This window comes from Herpailurus yagouaroundi, unplaced genomic scaffold (assembly GCF_014898765.1).
Source record: "Herpailurus yagouaroundi ecotype Mexico unplaced genomic scaffold, PumYag 29, whole genome shotgun sequence".
Taxonomy (NCBI): Eukaryota; Metazoa; Chordata; class Mammalia; order Carnivora; family Felidae; genus Herpailurus; species Herpailurus yagouaroundi.
The window spans coordinates 10,658,664-10,685,894 of NW_024412377.1; the positions used below are offsets into that span (position 1 = coordinate 10,658,664).

At 44.0% G+C, this 27,231-nt stretch overlaps 1 protein-coding gene and 1 pseudogene across 1 annotated transcript in view; both read right to left on the reverse strand.

The window, feature by feature from the left end:
* Window positions 1–23,214, reverse strand: part of LOC121016820 (60S ribosomal protein L35a-like) — a 41,227-nt pseudogene extending 18,013 nt beyond the window's left edge.
* DNAH5 (dynein axonemal heavy chain 5) overlaps window positions 1–27,231 on the reverse strand; it is a 291,695-nt gene that overhangs the window by 253,558 nt on the left and 10,906 nt on the right. The gene's annotated exons all lie outside the window — the stretch shown is intronic.

The following is a 27,231-nucleotide window of genomic DNA, read 5'->3' on the forward strand; positions in this document are numbered from 1 at the left end:
GAATTCTAGGGGTTTTTTTTTTATTTTTTTTAACGTTTATTCATTTTTTGAGAGACAGAGACAGAGCGTGAGCAGGGGAGGGGCAGAGAGAGAGGGAGACACAGAATCCGAAGCAGGCTCCAGGCTCCGAGCTGTCAGCACAGAGCCGAATATGGGGCTTGAACCCACGAACCGCGAGATCATGACCTGAGCTGAAGTCAGACACTTAACCAACTGAGTCACCCAGGCGCCCCCAAGGAATTCTAGTTTTTAAATGCAGAACAAATGAGAGTAAGTCACCATTTTGAGCTCTTAATGAAATACTACATTGAGGCAGCAATGATCAATGGATGCTAAAACCATCAGGTGAAAGACTAATGGGGAATTTTGTAGTGAGTAAATGAGGAGAAATCCATTGATCAATCCTAACGTAACTACGTAAGATAACAAGACATTATGCCCCTTGATCTGATGGAATAGAAACCAAACAGCAGCACCTATGAAATACTCCTGTAAAAAAAAAAAAAAAATCAGTTCTAATCAAGTGTTTGCCTCAAACTACAAGTTAAAGACAAAGTAGGGAAAGAGGAAATTGTCAAATGACACCATGAGGATAAGGTCAGCCCAGTTCACACAGGGAAACGTTAACGGGACAAATGACACTGTTTCTCCAAACACCATAAAATGACAGTTTAAAAAGGAGCAGAGGAGGTCCAAGTGTTACAGGTTAAAAGAAATGTGTCTTGTTTCTTGAGATAGGCCTGGATTGCAATGTATTTTCCTCTCAGGACTGCCTTCGCTGCGTCCCAAAGCGTTTGGATTGTTGTATTTTCATTTTCGTTTGTTTCCATATATTTTTTAATTTCTTCTCGAATTGCCTGGTTGACCCACTCATTCGTTAGTAGGGTGTTCTTTAACCTCCATGCTTTGGGAGGTTTTCCAGACTTTTTTCTGTGGTTGATTTCAAGCTTCATAGCACTGTGGTCTGAAAGTATGCATGGTATGATTTCAATTCTTGTAAACTTATGAAGGGCTGTTTTGTGACCCAGTATATGATCTATCTTGGAGAATGTTCCATGTGCACTCGAGAAGAAAGTATATTCTGTTGCTTTGGGATGCAGAGTTCTAAATAGATCTGTCAAGTCCATCTGATCCAATGTCTCATTCAGGGCCCTTGTTTCTTTATTGACCGTGTGTCTAGATGATCTATCCATTTCTGTAAGTGGGGTGTTAAAGTCCCCTGCAATTACCACATTCTTATCAATAAGGTTGCTTGTGTTTATGAGTAATTGCTTTATATATTTGGGCGCTCCGGTATTCGGCGCATAGACATTTATAATTGTTAGCTCTTCCTGATGGATAGACCCTGTCACTATTATATAATGTCCTTCTTCATCTCTTGTTACAACCTTTAATTTAAAGTCTAGTTTGTCTGATATAAGTATGGCTACTCCAGCTTTCTTTTGGCTTCCAGTAGCATGATAAATAGTTCTCCATCCCCTCACTCTCAATCGAAAGGTGTCCTCAGGTCTAAAATGAGTCTCTTGTAGACAGCAAATAGATGGGTCTTGTTTTTTTATCCATTCTGATACCCTATGTCTTTTGGTTGGCGCATTTAATCCATTTACATTCAGTGTTATTATAGAAAGATATGGGTTTAGAGTCATTGTGATGTCTGTATGTTTTATGCTTGTCGTGATGTCTCTGGTACTTTGTCTCACAGGGTCCCCCTTAGGATCTCTCGTAGGGCTGGTTTAGTGGTGACAAATTCCTTCAGTTTTTGTTTGTTTGGGAAGACCTTTATCTCTCCTTCTATTCTAAATGACAGACTTGCTGGATAAAGGATTCTCGGCTGCATATTTTTTCTGTCTAGCACACTGAAAATCTCGTGCCAACTCTTTCTGGCCTGCCAAGTTTCAAAAGAGAGATCAGTCACGAGTCTTATAGGTCTCCCTTTATATGTGAGGGCACGTTTACCCCTTGCTGCTTTCAGAATTTTCTCTTTATCCTTGTATTTTGCCAGTTTCACTATGATATGTCGTGCAGAAGATCGATTCAAGTTACGTCTGAAGGGAGTTCTCTGTGCCTCTTGGATTTCAATGCCTTTTTCCTTCCCCACTTCAGGGAAGTTCTCAGCTATGATTTCTTCAAGTACCCCTTCAGCACCTTTCCCTCTCTCTTCCTCCTCTGGGATACCAATGATGCGTATATTATTTCTTTTTAGTGTATCACTTAGTTCTCTAATTTTCCCCTCATACTCCTGGATTTTTTTATCTCTCTTTTTCTCAGCTTCCTCTTTTTCCATAACTTTATCTTCTAGTTCACCTATTCTCTCCTCTGCCTCTTCAATCCGAGCCGTGGTGGTTTCCATTTTGTTATGCATTTCGTTTAAAGCGTTTTTCAGCTCCTCGTGACTGTTCCTTAGTCCCTTGATCTCTGTAGCAAGAGATTCTCTGCTGTCAGCTATACTGTTTTCAAGCCCAGCGATTAATTTTATGACTATTATTCTAAATTCTCTTTCTGTTATATTATTTAAATCCTTTTTGATCAGCTCATTAGCTGTTTTTATTTCCTGGAGATTCTTCTGAGGGGAATTCTTCCGCTTGGTCATTTTGGATAGTCCCTGGCGTGGTGAGGACCTGCAGGGCACTTCCCCTGTGCTGTGGTGTATAACTGGAGTTGGTGGGCGGAGCCGCAGTCAGACCTGATGTCTGCCCCCAGCCCACCGCTGGGGCCACAGTCAGACTAGTGCATGCCTTCTCTTCCCCTCTCCTAGGGGCGGGATTCACTGTGGGGTGGGGTGGCCTGTCTGGGCTACTTGCACACTGCCAGGCTTGTGATGCTGGGGATCTGGCGTCTTAGCTGGGGTGGGTAGGCAAGGTGCACAGGGGCAGGAGGGGCAGGCTTAGCTTGCTTCTCCTTAGGTGATCCACTTCAGGAGGGGCCCTGTGGCAGCAGGAGGGAGTCAGATCCGCTGCCGGAGGTTTGGCTCCGCAGAAGCGCAGAGTTGGGTGTTTGCGCGGAGCGAGCAAGTTCCCTGGCAGGAACTGGTTCTCTTTGGGATTTTGGCTGGGGGATGGGCGGGGGAGATGGCGCTGGCGAGCGCCTTTGTTCCCCACCAAACTGAGCTCTGTCGTCCGGGGGCTCAGCGGCTCTCCTTCCCTTTGTCCTCCAGCCTTCCCGCTTTCTGAGCAGAGCTGTTAACTTATGACCTCCCAGACGCTAAGTCGCGCTTGCTGTCGGAACACAGTCCGTCAGGCCCCTCCGCCTTTTGCAAGCCAGACTCGGGGGCTCTGCTTGGCCGGCGAGCCGCCCCTCCGCCCCGGCTCCCTCCCGCCAGTCCGTGGAGCGCTCACCGCCTTGCCGCCCTTCCTACCCTCTTCTGTGGGCCTCTCGTCTGCGCTTGGCTCCTGCGACTCCGTTCTGCTAATCCTCTGGTGGTTTTCTGGGTTATTTAGGCAGGTGTAGGTGGAATCTAAGTGATCAGCAGGACGCGCGGTGAGCCCAGCATCCTCCTACGCCGCCATCTTCCCTCTGCTCCCCAAAAGAAATGTGTCTTTACAAGACACATCAAGCAACTGTAATACACAGTTCAAACAAGCCAACAGTTTTGTTTTGTTTTGTTTTGCTTTTAATGTTTAAACAAACAGGGCATGGGGGCGCCTGGGTGGCTCAGTCGGTTAAGCATCCGACTTTGGCTCAGGTCGTGGTCTCGCAGTTGGTGAGTTCAAGCCCCGCGTCAGGCTCTGTGCTGACATTTTTACTGAAATGAACATAAAAGTTATGAAACTAAAAGTACAATAAATAAATAAATAAATAAATAAATAAATAAGCTATATACTGATATATTTGTAGGTGAAACAATGGGAAGATTGGTATTTGCTTTCAAATCCTCAAGCCACAACAATGGAGAAGAATGAATACAAACAATTCTCCAAAACTGTCAGAGAATGTGGGTTCAGGTGGGTGATAAGTAACACAGAGATTCCATTAGACAGTTCTGTCTACTTTTGTGTCTTCTTGAATTTTTGCATAATAAACAGCTAAGAGTTTTACCCTGGTTTACAGTGTTTAGAGCTACACACAGTCCAAGCAGGATGAGGACTGAGATTAGTGACACAATGATGTGAACATTATGAACTGAACAGACCCCCCATGGTCTTGTTGCTTTGGGGCTTCAGGCTTTCTTCTCACTCCGTACCCCAAACCTCCTCCCCTTACGCCCCTTCACACCGTCTGCTCCAGTGACACCACAAGGTCCAAAACACCCTGTATGTATGGGGTTCCAATATTGCTATTTTGTGAAAAAAAGGCCCCCACCTTGTCTGCTTGGTAAGTTCCTATTCTTTGCTTCCCGCTTGTTTCAGACTCACCCGCCTCCATAGGAGAGCTTTCCCAAATGTCACTCCCTGCTCTCCATCACAACCCCTTCCATCCTTGCTTAGAGCACAACCCAGTGTAATTGTGTCTTCACATGATTCATTTCCTCTACTAGAATGAGCCTTTCAAGTACTCATTGTTGGGAGATATTAATAATATTTAACAACCTATATGCTAACAAAAACTAATATATGAATCCACATATAAATCAGTTCTTACATTCTCTTTTATCTTCTAGATAAACTAAACTATATTTGTTACGAAACAACTAACAAAATCTTATAACACATGCCAGCTTAAAATAAATGCCTAGTCTAAGGTATTGCCTGACAAGGACAACTGCTTCAATCTCTTGCAACAAATTCCCCCATTAATTTCACAGTCGTTGGGTAGCATAGTCTTAGAGAATGTACCAGCTATATTTGTTATGGTGCTGGATATTCACTCAGTTTCTACTGAACTAAGAGCAGATACTTTCAAAACTGCCCTGGTCCTCGCAATACTGAGATTTTTACATATTCAAAATCGCCAGTAACAACATTATCATTCAGCCCCTGGACACATCATGTCTTAATCCCATTAATCTGCAGACATATTAACTGACATGGAAAAAGGAACTTTGCACATGTGAATATATTAAGGATTTGGGAAGGGGAGAGACGATCCTGGATTATTCAGGTGGGCCCAACATAGTCAGCTTTTGAAGCAGGAGACAGGAGGGGCAGTGAGAAAGAAGCAAATGGGATAGAAGAAGGAACGTCAGTGTGATGCAAAGAGGTGCCACGAGCCAAGAAAGTCAGCGACCTACGGAAGGTGGAAAAGGAAAGGAAATGGATCCCCCCTGAGAGGACCCAGAAGGAATGCCTACCAAAACCTTGATTTTAGCCCAGTGAAACTGACTTTGGACTTCTGATTTACAAGACTGAATGAAAATAAATTTGGGTTGTTTTAAGTCACCAAGTTCGTGATCCTTTGTTATGGCAGCAATAGGAAACTAATAAACAAGTTAAGTCTTCAAGGATGTTTGTGGGCCTGTCATATTTAAAAATCAAACCCCACCACTCAGGTTCCATGAGCAATGGTGTGGTTAGGGACAGCTCCGGGGCTGAGCTGCCTCCCCTACTGCTTTGGTATAAAGTATCTTCTCTGTGCTTCAGTTACCTCCTTTGTAAAATGACAAAGGGTGGAGAATACTAATTCCAGTACCCAAATGAACCTTCTTTTAGAACATGGTTGCCCTAGACCAATGCTACATATATAGTACCCCAGCCTTCTTATAACCAAAGTCCTAAGGAGAACACAATTTCTGCAAGAGGGCACAACCACAACTTCATGGGCTCAGAGGGCGTCAGGCCTTTGCCCATTAGGGTACCAGTGCTACCATCACTGTTTCTCCACTGCTTCTGAGTCCTTCTGGCCCGGAGGAGACACATGGCTGGCCCAGAAGCCATGGGAAGCTGGCTTAGGCAGGTAGGAGGCTTGTAGGGACCAGGGGGTCCCTATGGCAGGCTGCACTAGGACTTCCCAGAAGCCGGTGAGTATCAGTGGAGCAGACCGACCCTCTGAAGTCCACGGCAGGGCGCAAGTAGCAGGTATCCAAAAGGCAGAAACGTAGGGGCACTGAGGATCTTGGACACAAACACACAAAAAGAGCAGATGTCAGCCCATAGCTCTGCGCCAGGCCTTCGTCCTTAAATTAGTGGGAAAATGAGAAAGTTTGAAGATTCCAAGTGAGGAGACATCATGGCCAGGGCAACAAAAAGGCCCTTGAGGGTTCTGAGGCAGGGTCTACTTACACACGAAAGGAGGGACTGAACCTTTTGCAACAGTTAGTCTGACTGTACCAGGACACGCTTGCTCATTTTAGCCTTACGTTAAATTCTGTTTTGTGTAACCGTAGTGGATATTGAAGACCGGTTCCTTCAACAGCCATGTCAATCCACTTCCAGTATTTGTCTGTTAGATTTTTGTTCAGGTTTTTTTTTTTTGTATTTACTTTTTATCAAACTCTATTTGACATATAATATGGAGTACATTGGAGGTATACAACGTGTTAATTTGAGGTATCTATACGTGGTAATGATTGCCATTATTCCAAATTTTGCACCTCTATCACATCACATAATGATCATTTCTTTTTAGTGCTTTGAATAATTTCCAGTCTCCTAGCAAGTCTCTAAGGCTTATTTACTACTCATTGTAAATTTGTCCCCTTAAGCAACATCTGTCCTATCCCCCAACTCTCCATCCCTTAGTAACCATTTTACCCTCTGTTTCTATGAGTTTGGATTTTTTTTCAAATCCCACATATGAATGATAGTATAATCTCATCTCACTTAGTATAATGTCCTCAAGGTCCATCCGTGTTGCTGCAAACAGCAGGATTTCCTTCTTTCTCAAGCTGAATAATATTGCATTGTATATACATCACATCTTCTTGCTTTTTGCATGGTAGCAACCTAAAAGTTAAACACTACATTTCTCAGACCCCTCTGCAGCTCTCTTGCAGCTAGCTAGAGTTCTACATGTAATGTAGGTTCTTCCATTCAGATGAACTTTCATGAGATCTTAAATCGAACTGAGCTTTGGGGCAATGTAGGGTGTAAGATCTCCACTTCGCCAGGGCAAATTATGGCCAGACGTGAAAGATCTTGGAGCCAGAAGCAGGACAGGAGCTCAGTAGTCATGGAGAGGTCACATTTCCCACACTGGCCCAGTTCTGTAGTGTGGTTTTGGAAGCTCAACCTAGGTTTATTTTATTCAAAACTTCCAATGATTCGGTATGATAGCTGTAGCCCTCAATAAAGTCCCTTGTGCTGTAAACAGCTAAAGTGAATACTAATACCTATAACTGAGAACAACCACCAGGTAAACGGTACCAAAAGTGAATTCAGGAAACAGCTCTCCTGGAATCTGAGCTTGGCGACCTGATTTGTATCCAACTGCCTTCAGACACTAGGACACTGGAAGTCACGGCCCGTGGGGACAAATCAGTTGCTTAAGCTGTCAGTTTTGGTCGTCTGGAATGAAGCTGACATTGAAGCCCCATGGATTTAGAAGCCCCAAGGTCTCCTGCAGTTGCCAATTACGGGGAACGTAAAGAATACGGAACTGCGGGTCGCAGCCACGAGTAGCGAGCGAAACTGCACTGAGGGAAAGAGAGTCCCAGATCTTTGGAAATTACTGAATCTAGCTCTGAGCTAGCACAGTATGCACCGTGGGCTATCAGTTAAAGTGGGGGAGCGTGGGGTTAGTGATAAATGATGTTTGGCACCATATCTATCTCACAGTGACCCAGTGGATACATAAACTCGTTCTGTGACCCAGCGGACATGCGAACACATGCTGTGGTCACTTCCACAATGCCTAAACGTATGGTAACAAGAGATGCCCTCGGCAAATGGCAGAATCCTCCATTCTTCCAGGTGAGGACTTTCCTAGAACAACTTTTCCCTTTAAAAACAGAAAGCAGGGGCACCTGGGTGGCGCAGTCGGTTAAGCGTCTGACTTCAGCCAGGTCACGATCTCGCGGTCCAGGAGTTCGAGCCCCGCGTCGGGCTCTGGGCTGATGGCTCAGAGCCTGGAGCCTGTTTCCGATTCTGTGTCTCCCCCTCTCTCTGCCCCTCCCCCATTCATGCTCTGTCTCTCTCTGTCGCAAAAATAAATAAATAAACGTTGAAAAAAAAATTTTTAAATAAAAACAGTGCCACCACCGAAGATGAGACAGAGGCAGGTGGTGATCCCGACCACAGATCCTTTAAAACCACTTGTTCTGCTAGGACTTGTCTCAAGACACAAGATCTCAGAGCAGGGCTCCCCAGTCCTGGTTCTGCTAATATTTGGGGCTGGATAATTCTTGCTTTGTGCAATGTTGAGCAGCATCCTTGGCCTCTAGCCACGACATCCCAATAGCACAGCCTCTCCACTTGCAACAATGTCTCCAGACATTCTGGGGAACAAAATTGCTCTTGGTAGAGAAGCACTGAAATGACATGAAATAAGCTTAATCAGGGATTGATTCCAGTTACAGCCGCTATTCTAAATGGGATTTCTTGAACTAGAAAGAAGCATAATTCTTGTTGAGCTTCTTTGGTTTTGGAGGTAATATATCCTAAATTTGGGTATACTGTCCCTGCCATGTACACAGTAATGTACAAGGTTTCCAGCTTTGAGTGGTCCAGAGCAAGACACAGCTCCATCTGGTACAAGTCTCTCTGACCTTCTGACCTATCTTGAAGTTTCTGGGGAAGATGGGATGCTGTGGGGAACTGAGAGAAGAAAATCATAACAGAGGCCCCTTGCCCACTTTGGAAACAACTCTTCTTTTGAAAAAAAAAAAAAAAAAAAAAAAACCTGGCTTGCTACTGAGCCTGATAGAAACTTTTAGTATCCATGGCATCTGAAATTCCCATTATGAGTCCAGTGTTTGCTAATCCTTGGGGTCATAAATTTGGGCTTACATAATGACTGCCCACCAGGTCCTGAAGGCACAGGTAAATTCCTTGAGCAGGGAGGTCATATTCTCAGTGAACTTACACCTGTACACAGTTACTTTTCTCAACCCACACCTGGTGTGTCTTGGGAGGCAGGTCACTTTGCCTCTCCTCCTATGCCCCAAACAATGTTTCTGGTTTGACCCAACTCCTAGAACTTGAAAGATGGAATCTTACAAGGTCATCTTTCCCAATTTCCTTACAGGACAGATTAGGAACCCATGCCTGGAGGAGTCTAGTCCTTTCCCCAAAATGATAAAGACAGGTGGTAACTGGCTAGGACAAGAACTTACCCACGGTCTTTCTGCATATTTGATGGTAAAGAGTCGGTCTAAGATTCTTGAGTAAGAAATGATTCTGCATCCTGCTTCGGCCCTTTCCTTGACACTTGTCATACCCAGAGAAAGAAAACCTATCAATCTGTTGCATTTCACAACATTGCCACACTTCTACAAAAATAGAGAAAGTTTTGACTGTGTAACTCAAAACCCTCCCATCAGTTCAGCTCTGCTTCTTGTCTCTACCCCTAGATGGTTTACCTAGCCTCACAGAGCTTATAGGAATCCCTCCTCAAGTCCAAGGTAATCATAAACACACTTGGTCCTAGATTTGCTTAAAACTGACATAAGGAATGCATTACTCTTGTGAAAATAATGCTTTGTCAAGAAATTAAGGGTAAGACCGTAATCCATAAAGCATAATGACATTCACATTCTAGGGGTCTCAGAACAAGAGAGAAAAGGGGGGGGGGGCAGAAAATTTATTTGAAAAAATAATAGCTGAAAACTTCTCTAATTTGGGGAAGAAAATAGATATCCAGATCTAGGAGGCACAGAGATCTGCCCAAAAGTTCAACCCAAAGAAGTCCACACCAAGACACATAGTAATTAAAACGGCAAAAAGTAGTGATAAATAAATAAGTTTCAAAGCAGTAAAAGAAGTAAAAAAAGACATACAAGGGAAACTCCATGAAGCTATCAGAAGATTTGTTGGCAGAAACTTTGCAGGCCAGAAGGGAATGGCATGATATATTCAAAGTGCTGAAAGGGAAAACTCTGCAGCCAAGAATACTCTATCCAGTAGGCTACCATCCAGAATACACGTAGAGATAAAGAGTTTCTCAGACAAACAAAAGCTAAAGAGGTCCATGACCACAAAATCAGCCCTACAAGAAAGGCTAAAGGAGACTCCTTAAGTGGAAAGAGAAGACCATAAGTAAGAGTAAGAAAAGTAGGAAACACAAAAGCAGCAAATGTAAGTATACCCACAAAAACCAGTCAAGAGATTCACAAAATAAATGGATGTAAAATATGACATCATACACCTAAAATATGGTGGGGGGGGGGGGCTAGGGAGGAGTAAAGAATGGGTTCAAACTTAAGCAACCATCAACTTCAAATAGACTACTATATACAGAAGATAATACATACAAACGTAATGGTAACCACAAATCAAAAACCAGTAATAGAATGCAAAGAATAAGGAGAAAGGAAACCACATATACACTTAAGAAAGCCAACAAACCATGAAAGAGAGCAAGAAAAGAAAGGAATAGAGAAAATCTATAGAAACAACCACAAAACAAGTAACAAAATGGCAATAAATACATATCTATCAATAATTACTTTGCATGTTAATGGACTAAATGCTCCAATCAAAAGACGCAGGGTAATGCAGTGGAAAAACAAACAAACAAACTACAAAAGACTCATTTCAGACCAAAAGTCACCTGCAGACTGAAAGTGAGGAGATGAAGGAATGTTTATCATGCAAACAGATGTCAAAAGAAAACCAGGGTAGCAATACTTATATCAGACAAAATAGACTTTAAAACAAAGACTGTAACAAGAGACAAAGAACGACACTATATAATAATAAAGGGGACAATCTAACAAAAGGATATAACAATTGTAAATATTTATACACCCAACATGGAAGTACCCAAGTACCTTTAACAGTTAATAGTAAATATAAAGGAAGTAATTAATAGTAATACAATAACAGTGTGGGACTTTAACACCCCATTTGCATAGATGGAGAGATCATCCAAACAGAAAATCAACAAGGAAACAGTGGCTTTTTGAATGATACACTGAACCAAATGGATTTAACAGATATATTCAGAATATTCCATCCTAAAACAGCAGAATACACATTCTTTTCAATTGCATAGAGAACATCCTCTAGAAGAGATCACACATTAAGCTACAAAATAAGTCTCAACAAATTCAAAAAAATCAAAGTTATACCATACATCTTTTCTGACCACAATACTATGAAACTAGAAGCCAACCACACAAAAAAATCTGGAAGAAGCACAAATACATGGAGGTTAATTAACATGCTACTAAATAATGAATGAATCAACCAAGAAATCAAAGAAGAAATTAAAAAGTACATGGAAATGAGCAAAATTGGAAACATAATGGTCCAAAACCTTTGGGATGCAGCAAGAGTGGTTCTAAGAAGGAGGTTTATAGCAATATAGGCCTACCTCAAGAATCAAGAAAAATTTCAAATAAACAACCTAACCTTAAACCTAAAGGAGCTAAAAAAAAAAACAAAAACAAAAAAAACAAAGAACAAACAGAACCTAAACCCAGTAAAAGGAAGGAAATAACAAATATTAGAGTAGAAATAAATGATACAGAAACTAAAAAAAACAGTAGAACAGATCAATGAAACCAGGAGCTGGTTCTTTAAAAAAAATAATAAAATTGATAAAGCTCTAGCCAGACTCATCCAAAAGAGAGAGCAAGAGACAGAGAGAGAGAGAATCCAAATAAAATCACCAATGAAAGAAAAGAAATAACACCACCACAGAAATATAAACAATTATAACAAAAAATTATGAAATCTATATGCAACAAATTGAACAACTTAGAAGAAGCAGATAAGTTCCTAGAAACCTATAATCTACCAAATCTAAAGCAGGAAGAAATGGAAAGTTTGAATAGACTGATTACCAGCAAGGAAATTGAATCAGTAATCAAAAAACTCCCAAAAAACAACAGTCCAAGAACATATGGCTTCACAGGTGAATTCAAACAAACATTTAAAGAAGAGTTAATACCTTTTCTTCTCAAACTATTCCAAAAAATAAAAGAGGAAGGAAAACTTCCAAATTCATTCTACGAGGCCAGTATTATCCTGATACTACAACCAGATGAAGACACCATAATAAAAGAGAACTACAAGTCAATATTTCTCATGAATATAGACGCAAAAATCCTCAACACAATATTAGCCAAACCCAACAATAGATTAAAAGCTAAACCCAACAATACATTAAAAACAATCATATACCACAATCAAGTGGGACTAATTCCTGGGATGCAAGGGTTCAATATTGACAAAACAATCAACTGAACAGTATTCGCAAACACATCAATAACAGGATAAGAACCACATGATTATTTCAATAGATGGCAGAAAAAGCATTCAACAAAACATAACATCCATCCATGATAAAAAACCCTCTGCGGGGGTGCCTGACTGGTTCAGTGAGAAGAGCATGTGACTCTTGATCTCAGATTCGTGAGTTTGAGCCCCACAGTGGGCATAGAGAGTACTTAAATAAACTTCTTTAAAAAGAGAAAAACTAAAACAACAAAAAACAAAACAAAAAACCTCTGCAGAGTGGGTCTAGACGGAACATACCTCAACATAATAAAGGTCTTATATGAAAAACTCACATCCAACATCATACTCAAGGCTGAAAAACTAGATCTTTTCCCCTAAGGTCAGGAACAAGGCAAGGATGTCCATTCTCAATACTTTTATTCAACATAGTACTGGAAGTCATCGCCACAGCAATTAGACAACAAATGGAAATAAAAGGCATTCAAATCAGTAAGGAAAAAATAAAACTCCGTGTGCAAATGGTATGATACTATATATAGCAAACCTTAAAGACGCCACAAGAAAACTACTAGAACTGATAAATGAATTCAGTAAAATCACAGGATACAAAATCAATGTACAGAAATCTGTTGCATTTCTATACACTAATAATGAAGCAGCAGAAAGTGAAATTAAGAAAACAATGCAGGGGCACCTGGGTGGCTCATGTGGTTGAGTGTCCAACTCTTGACGTCAGCTCGAGTCATGATCCCAGGGTGGTGGGGTGGAGCCCAGCATTGGGGTCCACACTGAGCATGGAGCCTGCTTACGATTCTCTCTCTCTCTCTCTCTCTCTCTCTCTCTCTCTCTCTCTCTTTCTCTCTCTCTCTCTCTCCTTCTGCCCCCCACCCCGCTCACACACACACACACACTCTCTCTAAAAAATAAAAAAATAAATTAGTTTATTAAAGAAAACAACCCTGTTCACTATTGCACCAAAACAAAATATCTAGGAATAAACTTAACCAAAGAGATAGAAGACGTGTACTCTGAAAACTATAAAATACTGATAAAAGAAATTCAAAACAATGTAAAGAAAGGGAAAGACATTCTATACTCATAGACTGGAAGAACAAATACTGTTAAAATGTTCATATTACCCAAAGTAATCTACACATTTAATGCAATCCCTACCAAAAAACCAAAACAGCATTTTGCACAGAACTAGTACAAACAATCCTAAAATCTGTATGGAACCACAAAAGACCTCAAATAGCTAAAGCAATCCTGAAAAACAAAAAGTGGAAGCATCACAATTCAGATTTCAAGTTATATTACAAAGTGGTCGTTGTTAAAACAATATGGTTCTGGCATAAAAATAGACATGTAGATCAATAGAATAGAACAGAAAATGCAGAAATAAACCCATAATCATGTGGTCAATAATCTTCAATAAAGAAGCCAAGAACATACAACGGGGAAAAGGCAGTCTTCAATAAACGGTGTTGGGAAAACTGGACAACTACACGCAAAAGAATGAACCTGGACCACTTTCTTAAACCATACACAAAAATAAATTCAAAGTGGATTAAAGACCTAAATGTGAGACCTAAAACCATAAAAACCCCTGTAGAGAGCACAGGCAATAATTTCTCTGACATTGGCCACAGCAACATTTTTCTAGATATGTTTCCTGAGGAAAGGGAAATAAAAGCAAAAATAAATTATTGGTGTTGCATTAAAATAAAAAGTTTCTGTACAGCAAAGGAAAAAATCAACAAAATTACAAAGTAACCTATGGAATGGGACAAAATATTTGCAAATGACATATCCAATAAAGGGTTAATATCCAAACTATATAAAAAACTGATACAACTCAATACCAAAAATCCAAGTATTCCAATTAAAAAATGGGCAGAAGACATGAACAGACAAAAGAACAGACAAAGAAGACATACAGACGGCTGACAGATGATGCTCAACATCACTCATCATTCACCTGAAAAGATGCTCAACATCACTCATCATCAGAGAAATGCAAATCGAAACTGCAATGAGATATCACCTCACACTTGTCAGAACAGCTAAAATCAAAAACGCAAAAAACAGGCATTGGCGAGGATGTGGAGAAAAGGAATCCTCATGCACTGTTAGGGGGAATGCAAACTGGTGCAGCCGCTGTGGAAAAGAGAATATGGAGATTCCTCGAAACGTTAAAAACAGAACTACCCTATGGCACTACTAGGTTTTTACCAAAAAAATACAAAACCGCTAATTCAAAGGGACACATGCACCTCTGTGTTTATTGCAGCATTATTTACAATAACTAAACTATGGAAGCACCCCAAGTGTCCATCAACAGATGAATGGATGAAGATATAGTATATATACATATAATGGAATATTATTGTCATAAAAAAGAATGAAACGTTGCCACTTGCAACAACATGGATAGAGCCAGAAAGTATAGTGCTAAGAGAAATAAGTCATTCAGAGAAAGACAAATAACCATAAGATCTCATTTGTATGTGGAATTTAAGAAACAAAACAAATGAATAAAGGGAAAAAGAGAGAGAGAGACAAACCAAGAAACAGCATTTTCCAAAAAGAAATAAAGGCTAAGGCATCTGGAGGTGTCTCGTTTCGTCTTTTAAGAAACAACTACAGAGTCAGTATCACCTGACGAAGTGACCTCATCACTTATAAAAGTGCTTCTAAAGCATGTCTGGCTGGCTCAGTTGGAAAAGCATGTGACTCTGGATCTCAGGGTCACAAGGTTGAGCCCCACATTAGATGTAGAGATCACTAAAAAAAAAAGAATAAACTTTAAAAATATATATTTAAAATAGCTTCACACAAAATGCATGGTCTGATTATATGTAACTTCAAGGTATTTCCTGAAAAAAAATAATATCAAACTTCATATTTATTTTGCCTCGATTCCTTAACCTCTAACAATATGTCGGTTTCATTCTTTTTAGGCTCCTCCACCAGGTGGAGCTAATCTCCAAGCAATTCTGTTGCTGAGGAGGGAGGCATTGGCATTTTGGAAATACCTGTTTATGAAGTGTCACTCACATGAGCATTCTTGATAGCATGGCCCATTAACAGCAACTCTACGAGTCATTAATTAAGATAAAGGAGAGGGGCGCCTGGGTGGCTCAGTCGGTTAAGCGTCCGACTTCAGCTCAGGTCATGATCTCACAGTTCATGGGTTCGAGCCTCGCGTCGGGCTCTGTGCCGACAGCTCGGAGCCTGGAGCCTGCTTCGGATTCTGTGTCTCCCTCTCTCTCTGCCCCTCCCCTGCTCACGCTCTGTCTCTCTCTCAAAAAAAAAAAAAAAAAATTAAATAAACGTTAAAAAAAAGATAAAGGATAAACATGTCCAGCACATACGGGGAGCTGTAACTTCTCAGCCTCTCCTCGTTCAGGGAATGGTCTTCCAGTCCAGGCTTGCCTTCTACACCTCCCCGGTTCCCGACTTCGCTGGGAACGCCTGGAAGGGCGTGAGAAGCATGCCGTTCTTCCATCTCTGTTCCTGTAACTGGCACGTCTGTAGCCCCCACCCCCCCACTCCCCCCGCCGATCCCCTCAGCAGCAAATGCCACGCCAAGAGTCAGCGGTCTTTAGAAGACCTCCGTTCTCCATTAGCAGAAGCAGAACACGGAGTCAGGTCCATGTAGATGATGGGCAAGGCAGGAAAATGAGAAGACTGAGGGAAGGCTTAGTAACCACTTCTGGGTAAGTCCCGTGTGCCACACTGCACGCCTCAGGTCACTGCATCCCCATAACAACCTCGCAGGGTGGCCTGACTCACCCCACCTAACGGGTGAAAACTACAGCTTTGAGAAGCATCTCACTGTAGGCCACCTAGCTGGAATGTCAGGATGTGTCTGACTGCAAAACCTTCTTGCTTTTTCTACCACGCGTGATCAAGCAGACACTTGTCACCCTACTTAAACAGCTAGGTGGCTCAGTCTCCCCGTGGAGCCCTACATACAAAGTATCAGCACCCAGGAGCCAAAAGCGGTTTCAAAAAATTCTAATTATTGTACACCTGAAACTAACGTGACATTTATGTCAACCACACTCCAATAGAAAGAATCTAATTGTTGCCTGCATATCTCCAAGAATATGAAAGGGGGGTTGACTCATAACCCAGAGCGACGTTTCTCAAAGGCCCCTTCCTTCTGCTGCCCCACTCTCCTGCACCCCAGTGCTGTTGCAGATTTCTCACACGCAGACATCCACAGCTCCTCTTCCACCCTCCTCTTTCCTAGCTCTGGCTAAATCCCTCCCCATCATGCCTCTCTGGTTCACCACCGGACTGGCAGCTCCCCGGTCTCCTCTGAGGCTGGAGGGAATGGTCATGGGTCTCTCACACAAATATCCTGGGCCCCAGCCCAAGCCAAATGGGAGTCAGACACATAAGGACACAACGGGACGTCTGAAATAAGAGGTCCTCGGGGAGGGTGATTCCTAGGAGTTGAATTACATAAGGATTTTAGGGGGTTTTCTTCTCTTTCCTTTGTTTTGGCCAATGGAGAAGGAAGGCCCACAGAAGGTTGCACAGCATCTCAGAAGAGAGCCAAGGAGACAAGATGAGAAGGACAAATCTCCCAAATAAGATTCAGGCCCTAAACTGCGGCTCAGGCCTGAGGACGGGGCCGCACATGAGCTCCTTGGGGATTCTGAGAGAACTGAGGGGAACAGCTGGTGCAGCTGTGATATCAGTTCATGAGGCCAAGCACCATCCTCCTGAGAGGAGGGTATCGTGTACATTCATGCACAGACACGCCATGGTTTTTAGTCTGGGACAGCACCTGCCTCCCAGCCAGGTTATAAAAACCTAGAGAGGTAGATGCCGTGGCACCAGAAGCCAACACCTTCTCACACTGTGGTGATAGTGAATTTAATATGTCCACTTGGCTAGGCACAGAACCCAGATATTTGGCCAAACACTCGTCTAGGTGTTGCTGTGAAGGTATTTCTTAGATGAGATTAACAATGAAACAGTAGATTTTGAGTAGAGCAGATTACCCGCCATAATGGGGGTGGGCCTCATTCAATCAGTTGTAGGCCTCAAAGAAAAAAGTTGGAGATACCCCAAGGAAGAGGGAATGGCCCCTCCAGACTGCCTTCAGACCTGAGCTGAGCATCAACTCCTCCCTGGGGAGGAGGAGTCCTCCAGTCTTCTGGCCTACCCTGAAATACCAAATGCATGAGGCTCTACAATTCTGTGAGCCAATTCCTTAAAACAAATCTCTCTTGATATATAGATAGATAATATGGCCAGCCTATTGGTTCTGTGTCTCTGGAGAGCCCTAAATACAACTACTGCCACCCGGTTCCCACCACCAACACCCGTACTGACCCAGCCAACCCCCTCTGTTGCCCAGTGGTTCCCCGTGTCACTAAGAGTAAAAGCCAAAACCTTCACAAAGGTCTCCAAGACCCCCACCCCATTTACACAAACCTCCCAGCCCCCCTCTACCTCTAGGACCCATCTCCTCATTAGCTCACGCCCCTCCAGCCACACTCCGACCTGGGGCTGTTGCAGCCACCGTCCCCTTTGCTACAGTGGTCCTTCCCCACGTGTCCCCTTGGCCACCGCCTACTCCTCCTGCAGGTTCCTGCCTCAAATATCACGTCACCATCAGGCTAACTCAATCACTGCTGTTGAAATCCCAACTCCCCTCCCCCGCCAGGCAAACTTGAAGCTCCTGACTCCTCTCCCTCCCTTTTATCCACAGCATTAGCATTCTTGCCACAGGTAAATGAAATGTGCTTGTTCCAGGCCTCCCTTGACTAGAACGAAGCTGCACCACCGGGAGGATTCTTCGAGTAATTCAGACTCCTGGGACAATGGTAGGTACTCAACAAATATGTGTGGAGTGAATGAACTTGATCCCATATTCCCCAACCCCCTACCTCTCCTCTCATCCAAACACCTCTAAAGAATGGTTCCTCCTTGTTCTCTCCCATGGCATTCGTGATTCTCTCCTGAACACACGCCATCCGGCTTTTGGCTTCTCAACTCCTGAAACAGCTCATCAAAGGCACTGGGGCCTCCGTGTGGCTACATCCAGCGGGAACTTCAGTCTGCATCTTAACTTTCAGCTGTATTTGACAAAGCAAATCGTTTCTTGAAACACGTTGTTCACGTGACCCGGGACACCTGCGCTTGATTCTGCTCTGACTCACTGGCTCCTCCTCTCAGCTCCCAGGCCTCTGAAGGTCAAGTTGTCTCAGAACCCAGGCTTCGATCCTTTTTCACTAACTGGATGATCTCACTGAACCTCCAAATCCCTCTCACCAAATTTGACCGCTCCTCCGATCTCTAACTTTGGACACACATACTCTCCGTGCAGATGTCCAACTAGTGTCAAACTCAGCACTTCACAAGTCATGTCCCTCTACCCTCCCAGACATGCCCCTCCCAGCATCCTCCCCATCTCAGGGCGGCTTCATCCTTCCAGGTGCTAAGGCAGAAACCCGTGGAGTCCTCCCTGACTGTGGTTTCTCATACGTCCTCTCACTTCTCATCTGTCATCGAACCCTATCAGCTCTGCTGCAAGACACCTCCAGAATCTGACCATTTCTTACCTCAACCAACACTAGCACTCCTGCCCAAGTCACCATTACCTCCCCACTCCCCAAATTACAACAATAGCTACCAAGTCATTCTACTTTCCCACACAAACCACAACCATCCCCTTAACATGGCGAAACATGTTTACCCTACCAGGGCCCCCATGGTCTCTCCATATCTCTCTTACTCCACCCTCTACCCCTTTGCCTCTTTGTCCACCACCCTCCAGGCATACAACCTCCCTCAGCTGTTCCATGAGCATGACAATCACTCAGGCCACAGGACCTTTGCATATGATGTTCCTGTTCCCTGGAGCCCTGTTTGCCAGATATCCACACACTTCTCTCAAGTCCTTCAGGACCCTGCTCAATTGCCCCTTCAAGTGAGGCAACTCCTGATTACTTTATATAAACTAACAAGCCCACCACCCCATCTCCATAGAGTTTTCCAGCCCCCTTGCTTCGCTGGTTTTTGTCTACGGTGCTCATCAGCAGCTGACATAGCACATACTATCCCCATTAGAATGGAAGCTAAGGAGGGAAGGGACTTGGTTTTCACTGCTGAATCCCAATGCCTACAATAGCACTGTGCTCATAATAGGTGCTCAATAAACACACATTAAAGTGAAATTCCAGATGATTTGGACATCCGTGGTCTAGGAAACACACTTCTGAAGAAAACTCATGAGCTCTTTGGAGCCAGGATTGCTTTCGTTGCATCCTGGCCCCCAACACCATGCCTGGCTCAGGGTCGATCATATAAACATTTGTAGAGGAGATTGATGAATGTTAGTTACTCCCCACACCTCATTCCTCCATGGGGAGGGACTTCAGGTAGATTCCCACTCCTGGCTCTCCCCCTCCCTCATTCATTTTTGCCTGTGGGGAGGAGTGACATATGTGGGTTTTCTGATTTGGAAATAGGACAGAAGTAGATCACGCTAGGTCCCTCTCTCTCTCTCTCTCTCTCTCTCTCTCTCTCTCCCTCTCTCTCTCTCTCTCTCTCCCCCCATCCTCCTTGCTGTCCTCCATGAGGCTGCTGCCATCCCCACTGGAAGGGGCAGCTCCCACAGGGACGCTTCCCTTCCCCAGCAGGCGGGGAGAGCTGGTTGACTGCAGACAGAAAGCCAGTTGCCGACCACCCTGGTCAGTAACCACAGGTAAATATTTTCATCTTCATCAGTCTGATAGCGTCTGGATCTCTCAACTCCTCCAAGTAAATGAGGGAATGCGGGCAATTATGTGTCAGTCTCTCACTCCCAAATTGGCCCCCACTACCTTCCCTCTCCCCTTGTCCCACCCCAACCTGCTCAGAATTTGGGTGTCTATGTTAACAACCTCTATCTCCTGATTTTCTAAAAAGGGCACATCTGGCAGGTTAAGCGATCATTCCTAAACCTGGCAGGCACTTGAATTATCTCAGACGCTTCAAATAAATACAGATTCTCAAGCCTACTGCAAAGCCGTGAATCAGCACCACTTTACAAAGGACCCAGGATTTTGTACCTTTCCTGACTCCCAGTTAATGCTGATGCAACTGCCCAGCACCAGTGCCATTCAGGGCTGACCGGACAGACCCAGGCCCCTCCCACTCCAAAAAAGCAAGGACACTTTCCATAGTTTATTCCTCTTCAACTGAGCTTATGAGCAGGTGCAGCCCCCCAGGTGACACCCCAAATGCCTGTCCCCATCCAAACTTGAAGGCTGACATTGTTAAATGGCTAGGGCAGTGGTTCCCAAACTTGTATGTCTCAAGAACCCCTTACACTCTTAAAAATTATCAAGGACCCAAAGCCTGTGTGCATGTGGGTTATGTATCTGTGTGCGTGTATCTACCTATATTTACTTCATTCAAAATTTAAACTGAGGGGCACCCGGGTGGCTCAGTCTTTTAAGCATCGGACTCTTGATGTCTGCTCAGGTCATGATCTCACAAGTCACGAGATCGAGCCCCACATCGGGCTCCCCGCTGACAGCACAGAGTTTGCTTGGGATCCTCCCTCCCTCTCTCTCTCTTTCTACCCCTCCCCAACTTGCTTGCACACTCTCACTCTCACAAAATAAATAAATAAAACTTTAAAAATATAGATAAAACTGAGACATGTTGAAAACACAAGAAAACACCAGCACACATTCCACCAGCCACTGGAACAGCAACACTGCCCCATGCCAGGAAGCCACTGGGAAACAGCTCCACAATGAGATGGCCTATTAGTATGCACATGGTTCTGATCTCAAGGGCCCCCTGGAACAAGTTGAGCCCCGCCCCCACTCTGGGATCGCTGGTGGTACTTAGAGAAGCTCTGTGCAATGGGAATGGATCAGGAGCCCCAGGCCTCCTGGGGAACACGGACGGAGGCATGACCAAACTCTGGCTGGTGTCGCCTCCTGCTCCGATTGGAAGCAAGGAGAGTCCTAGGACGTGAAACCTACAAGGCGATCAAGCTGAAGCTGTACGCAGGGTTCAGCACCGGAAATGCTCCCTGCCTGCCTCTTGCTCAGTCCCTCGGACAGATGTCAGACCCAAGTGTAGAAGATACCTGTTGTAGCAGGCAGAATACCAGCCCCGAGAGATGTCACCTCTTAACCCCTAGACCTGTGAGTGTGTTAGCATACACAGCAATGGGAAACTCCGTGCAGATGGAATTCAGGTTGCTAATCAGCTGACCTTAACATGGGGAGAGTATCCTGGACCACACAAGTGAGCTGAGTGGAATCACAAGGGCACTGAAAAGTGGACGATGGAGGGGGCACCTGGGGGGCTCGGTTAAGTATCTGTCTTCAGCTCAGGTCATGATCTCACAGCTCCTGAGTTCCAGCCCCGTGTCAGGCTCTGGGCTGACAGCTCAGAGCCTGGAGCCTGCTTCAGATGCTGTGTCTCCCTCTCTCTCCGCCCCTCCTCCACTCGCTCATGCTCTCTCTCTCTCTCTCTGTCTCTCAAAAATAAACATTAAAAAAAAAGTGGATGACATAGACGAGAGAGGGGGTTAAAGAAGAGATGTGACTGAAGAAGAATGATCAGAGAGGTGGTGCTGCTCTCTGGAAGGGCCATGAACCAGGGGCCAGACCATGGTGGGTTTATGAAGCCTTCTACTCCTTCCAGTATTTTTCGAATGGGCATGTTTTGAGTTTCAGCGGGCCTGTTCCCACCACCATTCCATGCTGAGGATGACTAATAATTTAGCACTTCGTCCCCAGCTCTAGAGACACTCCTCGCCTGGATCATGGCGACACCAGAGCGAGCACCATCACCACGAGACCTGAAGACATCACCACTAGCTGCAAAAGCTGGACACAGCTTCAGGTTGCCTCCTGGGGCGGGGACAATGCACTCATTACGGAACAAATGTTGGAGGGAGTACGTGTGTCCATTCTGAGCAGCCCAGCAGGCCAGAGACAGAAAATCATGCACCAGTCACAGTAAATACCTCCGGCCCCAGTCACCTCCCCTCCACTGCCTCTGGGCCACGGGGAGTTATTTCAGAAACGGCCTGGGGGGCGCCTGGGTGGCACAGTCGGTTAAGTGTCCGACTTGGGATTTCGACTCAGGTCCTGGTCTCGCGGGTTGGTGAGTTCGAGCCCCACATCAGGCTCCGCGCTGACAACATAGAGCCTGCTTGGGATTGTTTCTCTCCCCCTCTCTCTACCCATCCCTGGCTCAAGCTCATGCTTTCTCTCAAGATGAATAAACAAACTTAAATATTAAAAAAAAAAAGAAAGAAAGAAAGAAAGAAAGAAAAGAAAAAGCAAAAGAAAGAAATGGCCTGGCTTCTCTACCCCACCATGGGGCCCGTTGGATCAGAGGAGAACACCTGACCAGCTAGAGAGATTTCCTCCCTGGAATTTGGAGTTAGAGCTGACAGAGAATGTGTCTCCTGGGCGGCTGTAAATGTGGGAGCTCAGAACCACGGGCGGGCCTCTTCTGCCTACGGGCAGGCTGTGGACGCCAACAAAGCCAGTCTTCAGAAAGAGACGAACAAGAGTGAAGCACTCGCGTGTGCAACATCCAGTCAGGTCACCTGCCAGTCCTGACTCGGCGCCCCCTGGGGTCCAGCACCATCGCCAGGCACGTGGGGATTCCCTGGCACGACCCTGGCCTGTTCGCTTTTCCTGCTTTGGTTGGCATAGGTTTCTTGCGACCAAAAGAATCCTGCAAGAATCCTGCAGGAAGCATTTACTGGAAAACATAAAAATCCGTGACCAGTCTGTATTCAGCTCTTCAACATGTTCCTGTGAGCAGAATCCGGGGTCAGCACACTAAGAAGGTCGTGGAGCCCCAGGCTTTCGTGCACCACCTCTCAGGCCCCAGCCTCACCGGCTCCTGGGGCCCTGGGCCACTTGGTCTGCCCCAGCTGTTGAGGCTCATCCACCCCTGCGACATCTCTTGTTTGGTGCCCGGGGTACATGCCTCTGGCCTCCAGACCAGCCATGATCACAACCAGAAGAGCGGGGGAATTAAAGCCAATGAAGCAAATGTTACCAGTGGGAAAGGGAAGCACGAGGTGAATGAATTCTCACGTCTTTCCCTCCACTGGACTGCCCTAGGCTCTTGCAGCCTCGTGACCCACAGTCCCAGCAGACGGCTTCCAGAAGCGGCCAGAGACAAGATACACCCTCATACTGACCCTCCCTCCTCCCCCACCTCACTCTGCTTTTCCCTCGTTCTTGCTTCCCTAGCACTGCACTTTTTTTTTTTTAATTTACATCTGAGTCACTTAGCATATAGTGCAATAATGATTCTGGGAGTAGAATCCAGTGATTCGTCCCCTACATATAACACCCAGTGCTCATCCCAACAGGTGTCCTCCTTAATGCCCCTTGCCCGTTTAGCCCATCCCCTCACCCAATACCCCTCCGACAACCCTCAGTTTGTTCTCTATATTTAGTAGTCTCTTATGGTTTGTCCCCCTCCCTATTTTTATATTAATTTTGCTTCCCTTCCCTGATGTTCATCTGTTTTGTATTTTAAATTCCACATATGAGTGAAGTCATATGGTATTTCTCTTTCTCTAATTTTGCTTAGCATAATTCACTCTAGTTCCATCCATGTTGTTGCAAATGGCAAGATTTTATTCTTTTTGACTGCTGAGTAGTATTCCATTGTATATACAAACCACATGTTCTTTATCCATTCATCTGTCGATGGATATTTGGGCTATTTCCACACTCTGGCTGTTGTCGATAACACTGCTATAAACATCGGGGTGCGTGCCTAGCACTGAAATCCTAATAAACTGGCAACACAAACCCATGCCTTCAGGCTCCGCTCTTCAGGGAACTCATTGCAAGATGTTCTTATTTGAAATGAGGTCTATGGTAAACTCAGAAGCTGAATATGGTAGAGATGATAAGAAGAAAAAAAAATTCCTGGCTAGTTTTCTTTTTGGTAACTGAAGATGTAAGAGTAGATACCATAGTAATGAACACAAGACATAAAACAATTGACTCCCTCCCAGTGTTACTCTTGTAACAAACCACCAATCTATTTCTCACACAAGAGACGAAAGTAAGATCCTCTTAGCAAATATACTAAGTTTAATGCAGCGTTATCTACCAAACATGAGACAATTTAATCAGAGGCTTCAGTGGGACTCCTCAAATAAGGACGACTTTGGCCTGGAGGAAAATGAACACAGTGGTGAACGACAGAAACCTGCCCCATGGAAATCAAATCTCCAAAAGGCCAAATTCAAGGAAGCCACGTCCTGAACAGCCACTAGGTGGCGGGCTTGAACCATTTCTTGACTTCCTTACCTAAACAGTCCCTCCAGGCTTGGCCCTGCTCTTACTCTGGTTGATAAGAATTTGCTCTTTTGACAAAATGAAATTTACTTGTGATAACCTGAGAATTTAAGAAATCTCTAAATTTTAAAAGTTGAAAATTGCCTTATTAAATCATAGAGAATGTTTTCCTTGTCCATTTGCCATGTGTATTTTACTACGGCTCGTCTGAGCTTCCTATTCTTGAGAGGGAGGTATTTTTTATTCTAGAGTGTTTGATGAGGTCTTTGGTTCTATTTTACCTTAATTGGGAGGAGTTTGTGTGTTTGCTGGTTAAACAAGGTATTCTGAATTACAGCCTCTCCTGGAATAAGAAGCATTTCTCAAATAGAGCCAGGGCAGAAATGGAGGCTGTGTAATGAGCTGGGTCACTGGACGCCCAAGGCAGGTAGAAAAGCCAGGGAGTGGAGGGTGTGTTTGTGCTGCATGCAGGGTGCAGGATGGGAGGAGAAGCAGGGGGATATGTGGTGACCATATATACACAATAAATGAACTCATTTCTTTATAATTTTGTTAGGAATACTTATTAACAATCCTTCATAGCTTCACAATAAGAAACTCATAAAAATAATTTGCTATTGAGCTGTACAATGGAATTCTACACAGCTGTTAAAAATCGTGTTGGTGCACTTGGCTAGCTCAGTCGGTTAGGCAGGCGACTTCCAATCTTGGGGTAGTGAATTCGAGCCCCACACTGGGTGTAGAGATTACTTTTAAAAAACAGTCATGTTGATGGGAGGTGGGAGGGAGGGGAGGGTGGGTGATGGGCATTGAGGAGGGCACCTGTTGGGATGAGCACTGGGTGTTGTATGGAAACCAATTTGATAATAAATTTCATATATTGAAAAAAAAAAAAAACAGTCATGTTAGGGGCACCTGGATGGCTCAGTCGGTGAAGCATCTGACTCTTGGTTTCAGCTCATGACCTCATGGTCCATGGGTTTGAGCCCCACATCAGGCTCTATACTGACAGTGCGGAGCCTGCTTGGGACTCTCTCCCTCTCCCTCTCTCCTTTGCCCCTCCTCAACTCGTGCTGTCTCTCTCTCAAAATAAATAAATAAACTTAAAAAAAGAAAAAGAGTCTTACATGTTAAGGAAGCATTGTGATGAAACTGAAACATGTTTATGACATGCTATAAAGTGGGAAACAAAATCAGGCTCCAAGAGTACGAATGAATGTTTGTTAAGAAAAAAATTTTCAAAATAAAAATAAATTTCAGGGCACCTGGGTGGCTCAGTGGGTAGAGCGTATGGCTTCTGATCTTGGGATTGTGGGTGTAGAGATTACAAACATAAAATCTTTTTAAGAAAAATAAATACATTTTAGGGGCGCCTGGGTGGCGCAGTCGGTTAAGCATCCGACTTCAGCCAGGTCACGATCTCGCGGTCCGTTGAGTTCGAGTCCCACGTCAGGCTCTGGGCTGATGGCTCGGAGCCTGGAGCCTGTTTCCGACTCTGTGTCTCCCTCTCTCTCTGCCCCTCCCCCGTTCATGCTCTATCTCTCTCTGTCCCAAAAATAAATAAAAAATGTAAAAAAAATAAATAAATAAATAAATAAATAAATAAATAAATAAATAAATACATTTTAAAAGTAACACAAATAGGGGTGCCTGGTTGGCTCAGTCAGTTGAGCATCTGACTCGATTTTGGCCCAGGTCATGATCTCACAGTTTGTGGGTTCAAGCCCTGTGCTGGGCTCTGTGCTGACAGTGCAGAGCCTGCTTTGATTCTCTGTCTCTCTCTCTCTCTCTCTCTCTCTCTCTCTCTCTCAAATATAAATAAACATTTAAAAAATAAATTAATTAAATAAATAAAAATAAATTACCTGTACATACATATAGGGAAAGGACTATTCATACTGATTATTTCTGAGACTGAAAGATAGGCCTACATATTATTTTTTATGTTCTTTTTGTCCATATTTCCTAGGTTTACTTCTGTCTTGTTTTTATTTTTTTATTTTAATTATTAGCATTACACTTTACTGGGCCCTGTTCTAAGCACTTTATAAATACCAACTCAATCCTCACCACATGACTATGAAGTCGCTATTGTTACTATCCCCGTTTTTTATACATTAACACATTGAAGCACAGAGAGGTCAAGTTACCTACTCGAGGTCACACAGCTAATGAACAGTTTGGCCAGGATTCAGACCCAGGAGATCTGGCTCCAGAGTCTATGTTCTTAGCTAATAAAACAAGAGAAAAATAAACTAAAATAATAATGAAAAAGAAAGGAAGCAAAAGAAGAATGAAGACAGAAGGGAGGTAGGGAGGTAAGGCAGAGGGAAAGAAACCGTGCCACGGGGAAAAATACGCATGGGCTTTAACGAACTTTAAAAGATCATTTAATGCCTCTAAAATTTTATTATTAAAGGGAATCTGGCTTTTTAAAAAGGAAAAGGAAAAAATTAAACTGAAAAACAGGTAACAAACATTGAAGTGGTTAATCCTAAATAAATTAACTGGAAGCATCCAGAAACATGCAAGTGAAATGTCTTAAATAAGAGGCTCTGATTTTTCCTTTTCCTTTTCCTTTTTCGTCCCCCATTACTTCACACTAGCTCCCCACCCCTCTCAGAGCACAACAGTGTCGAGGGGCTGAATCTCCATCACTACCCTACAAGTCTGGACTGTGCCCCTACCGCATGCCTCAACCCGAC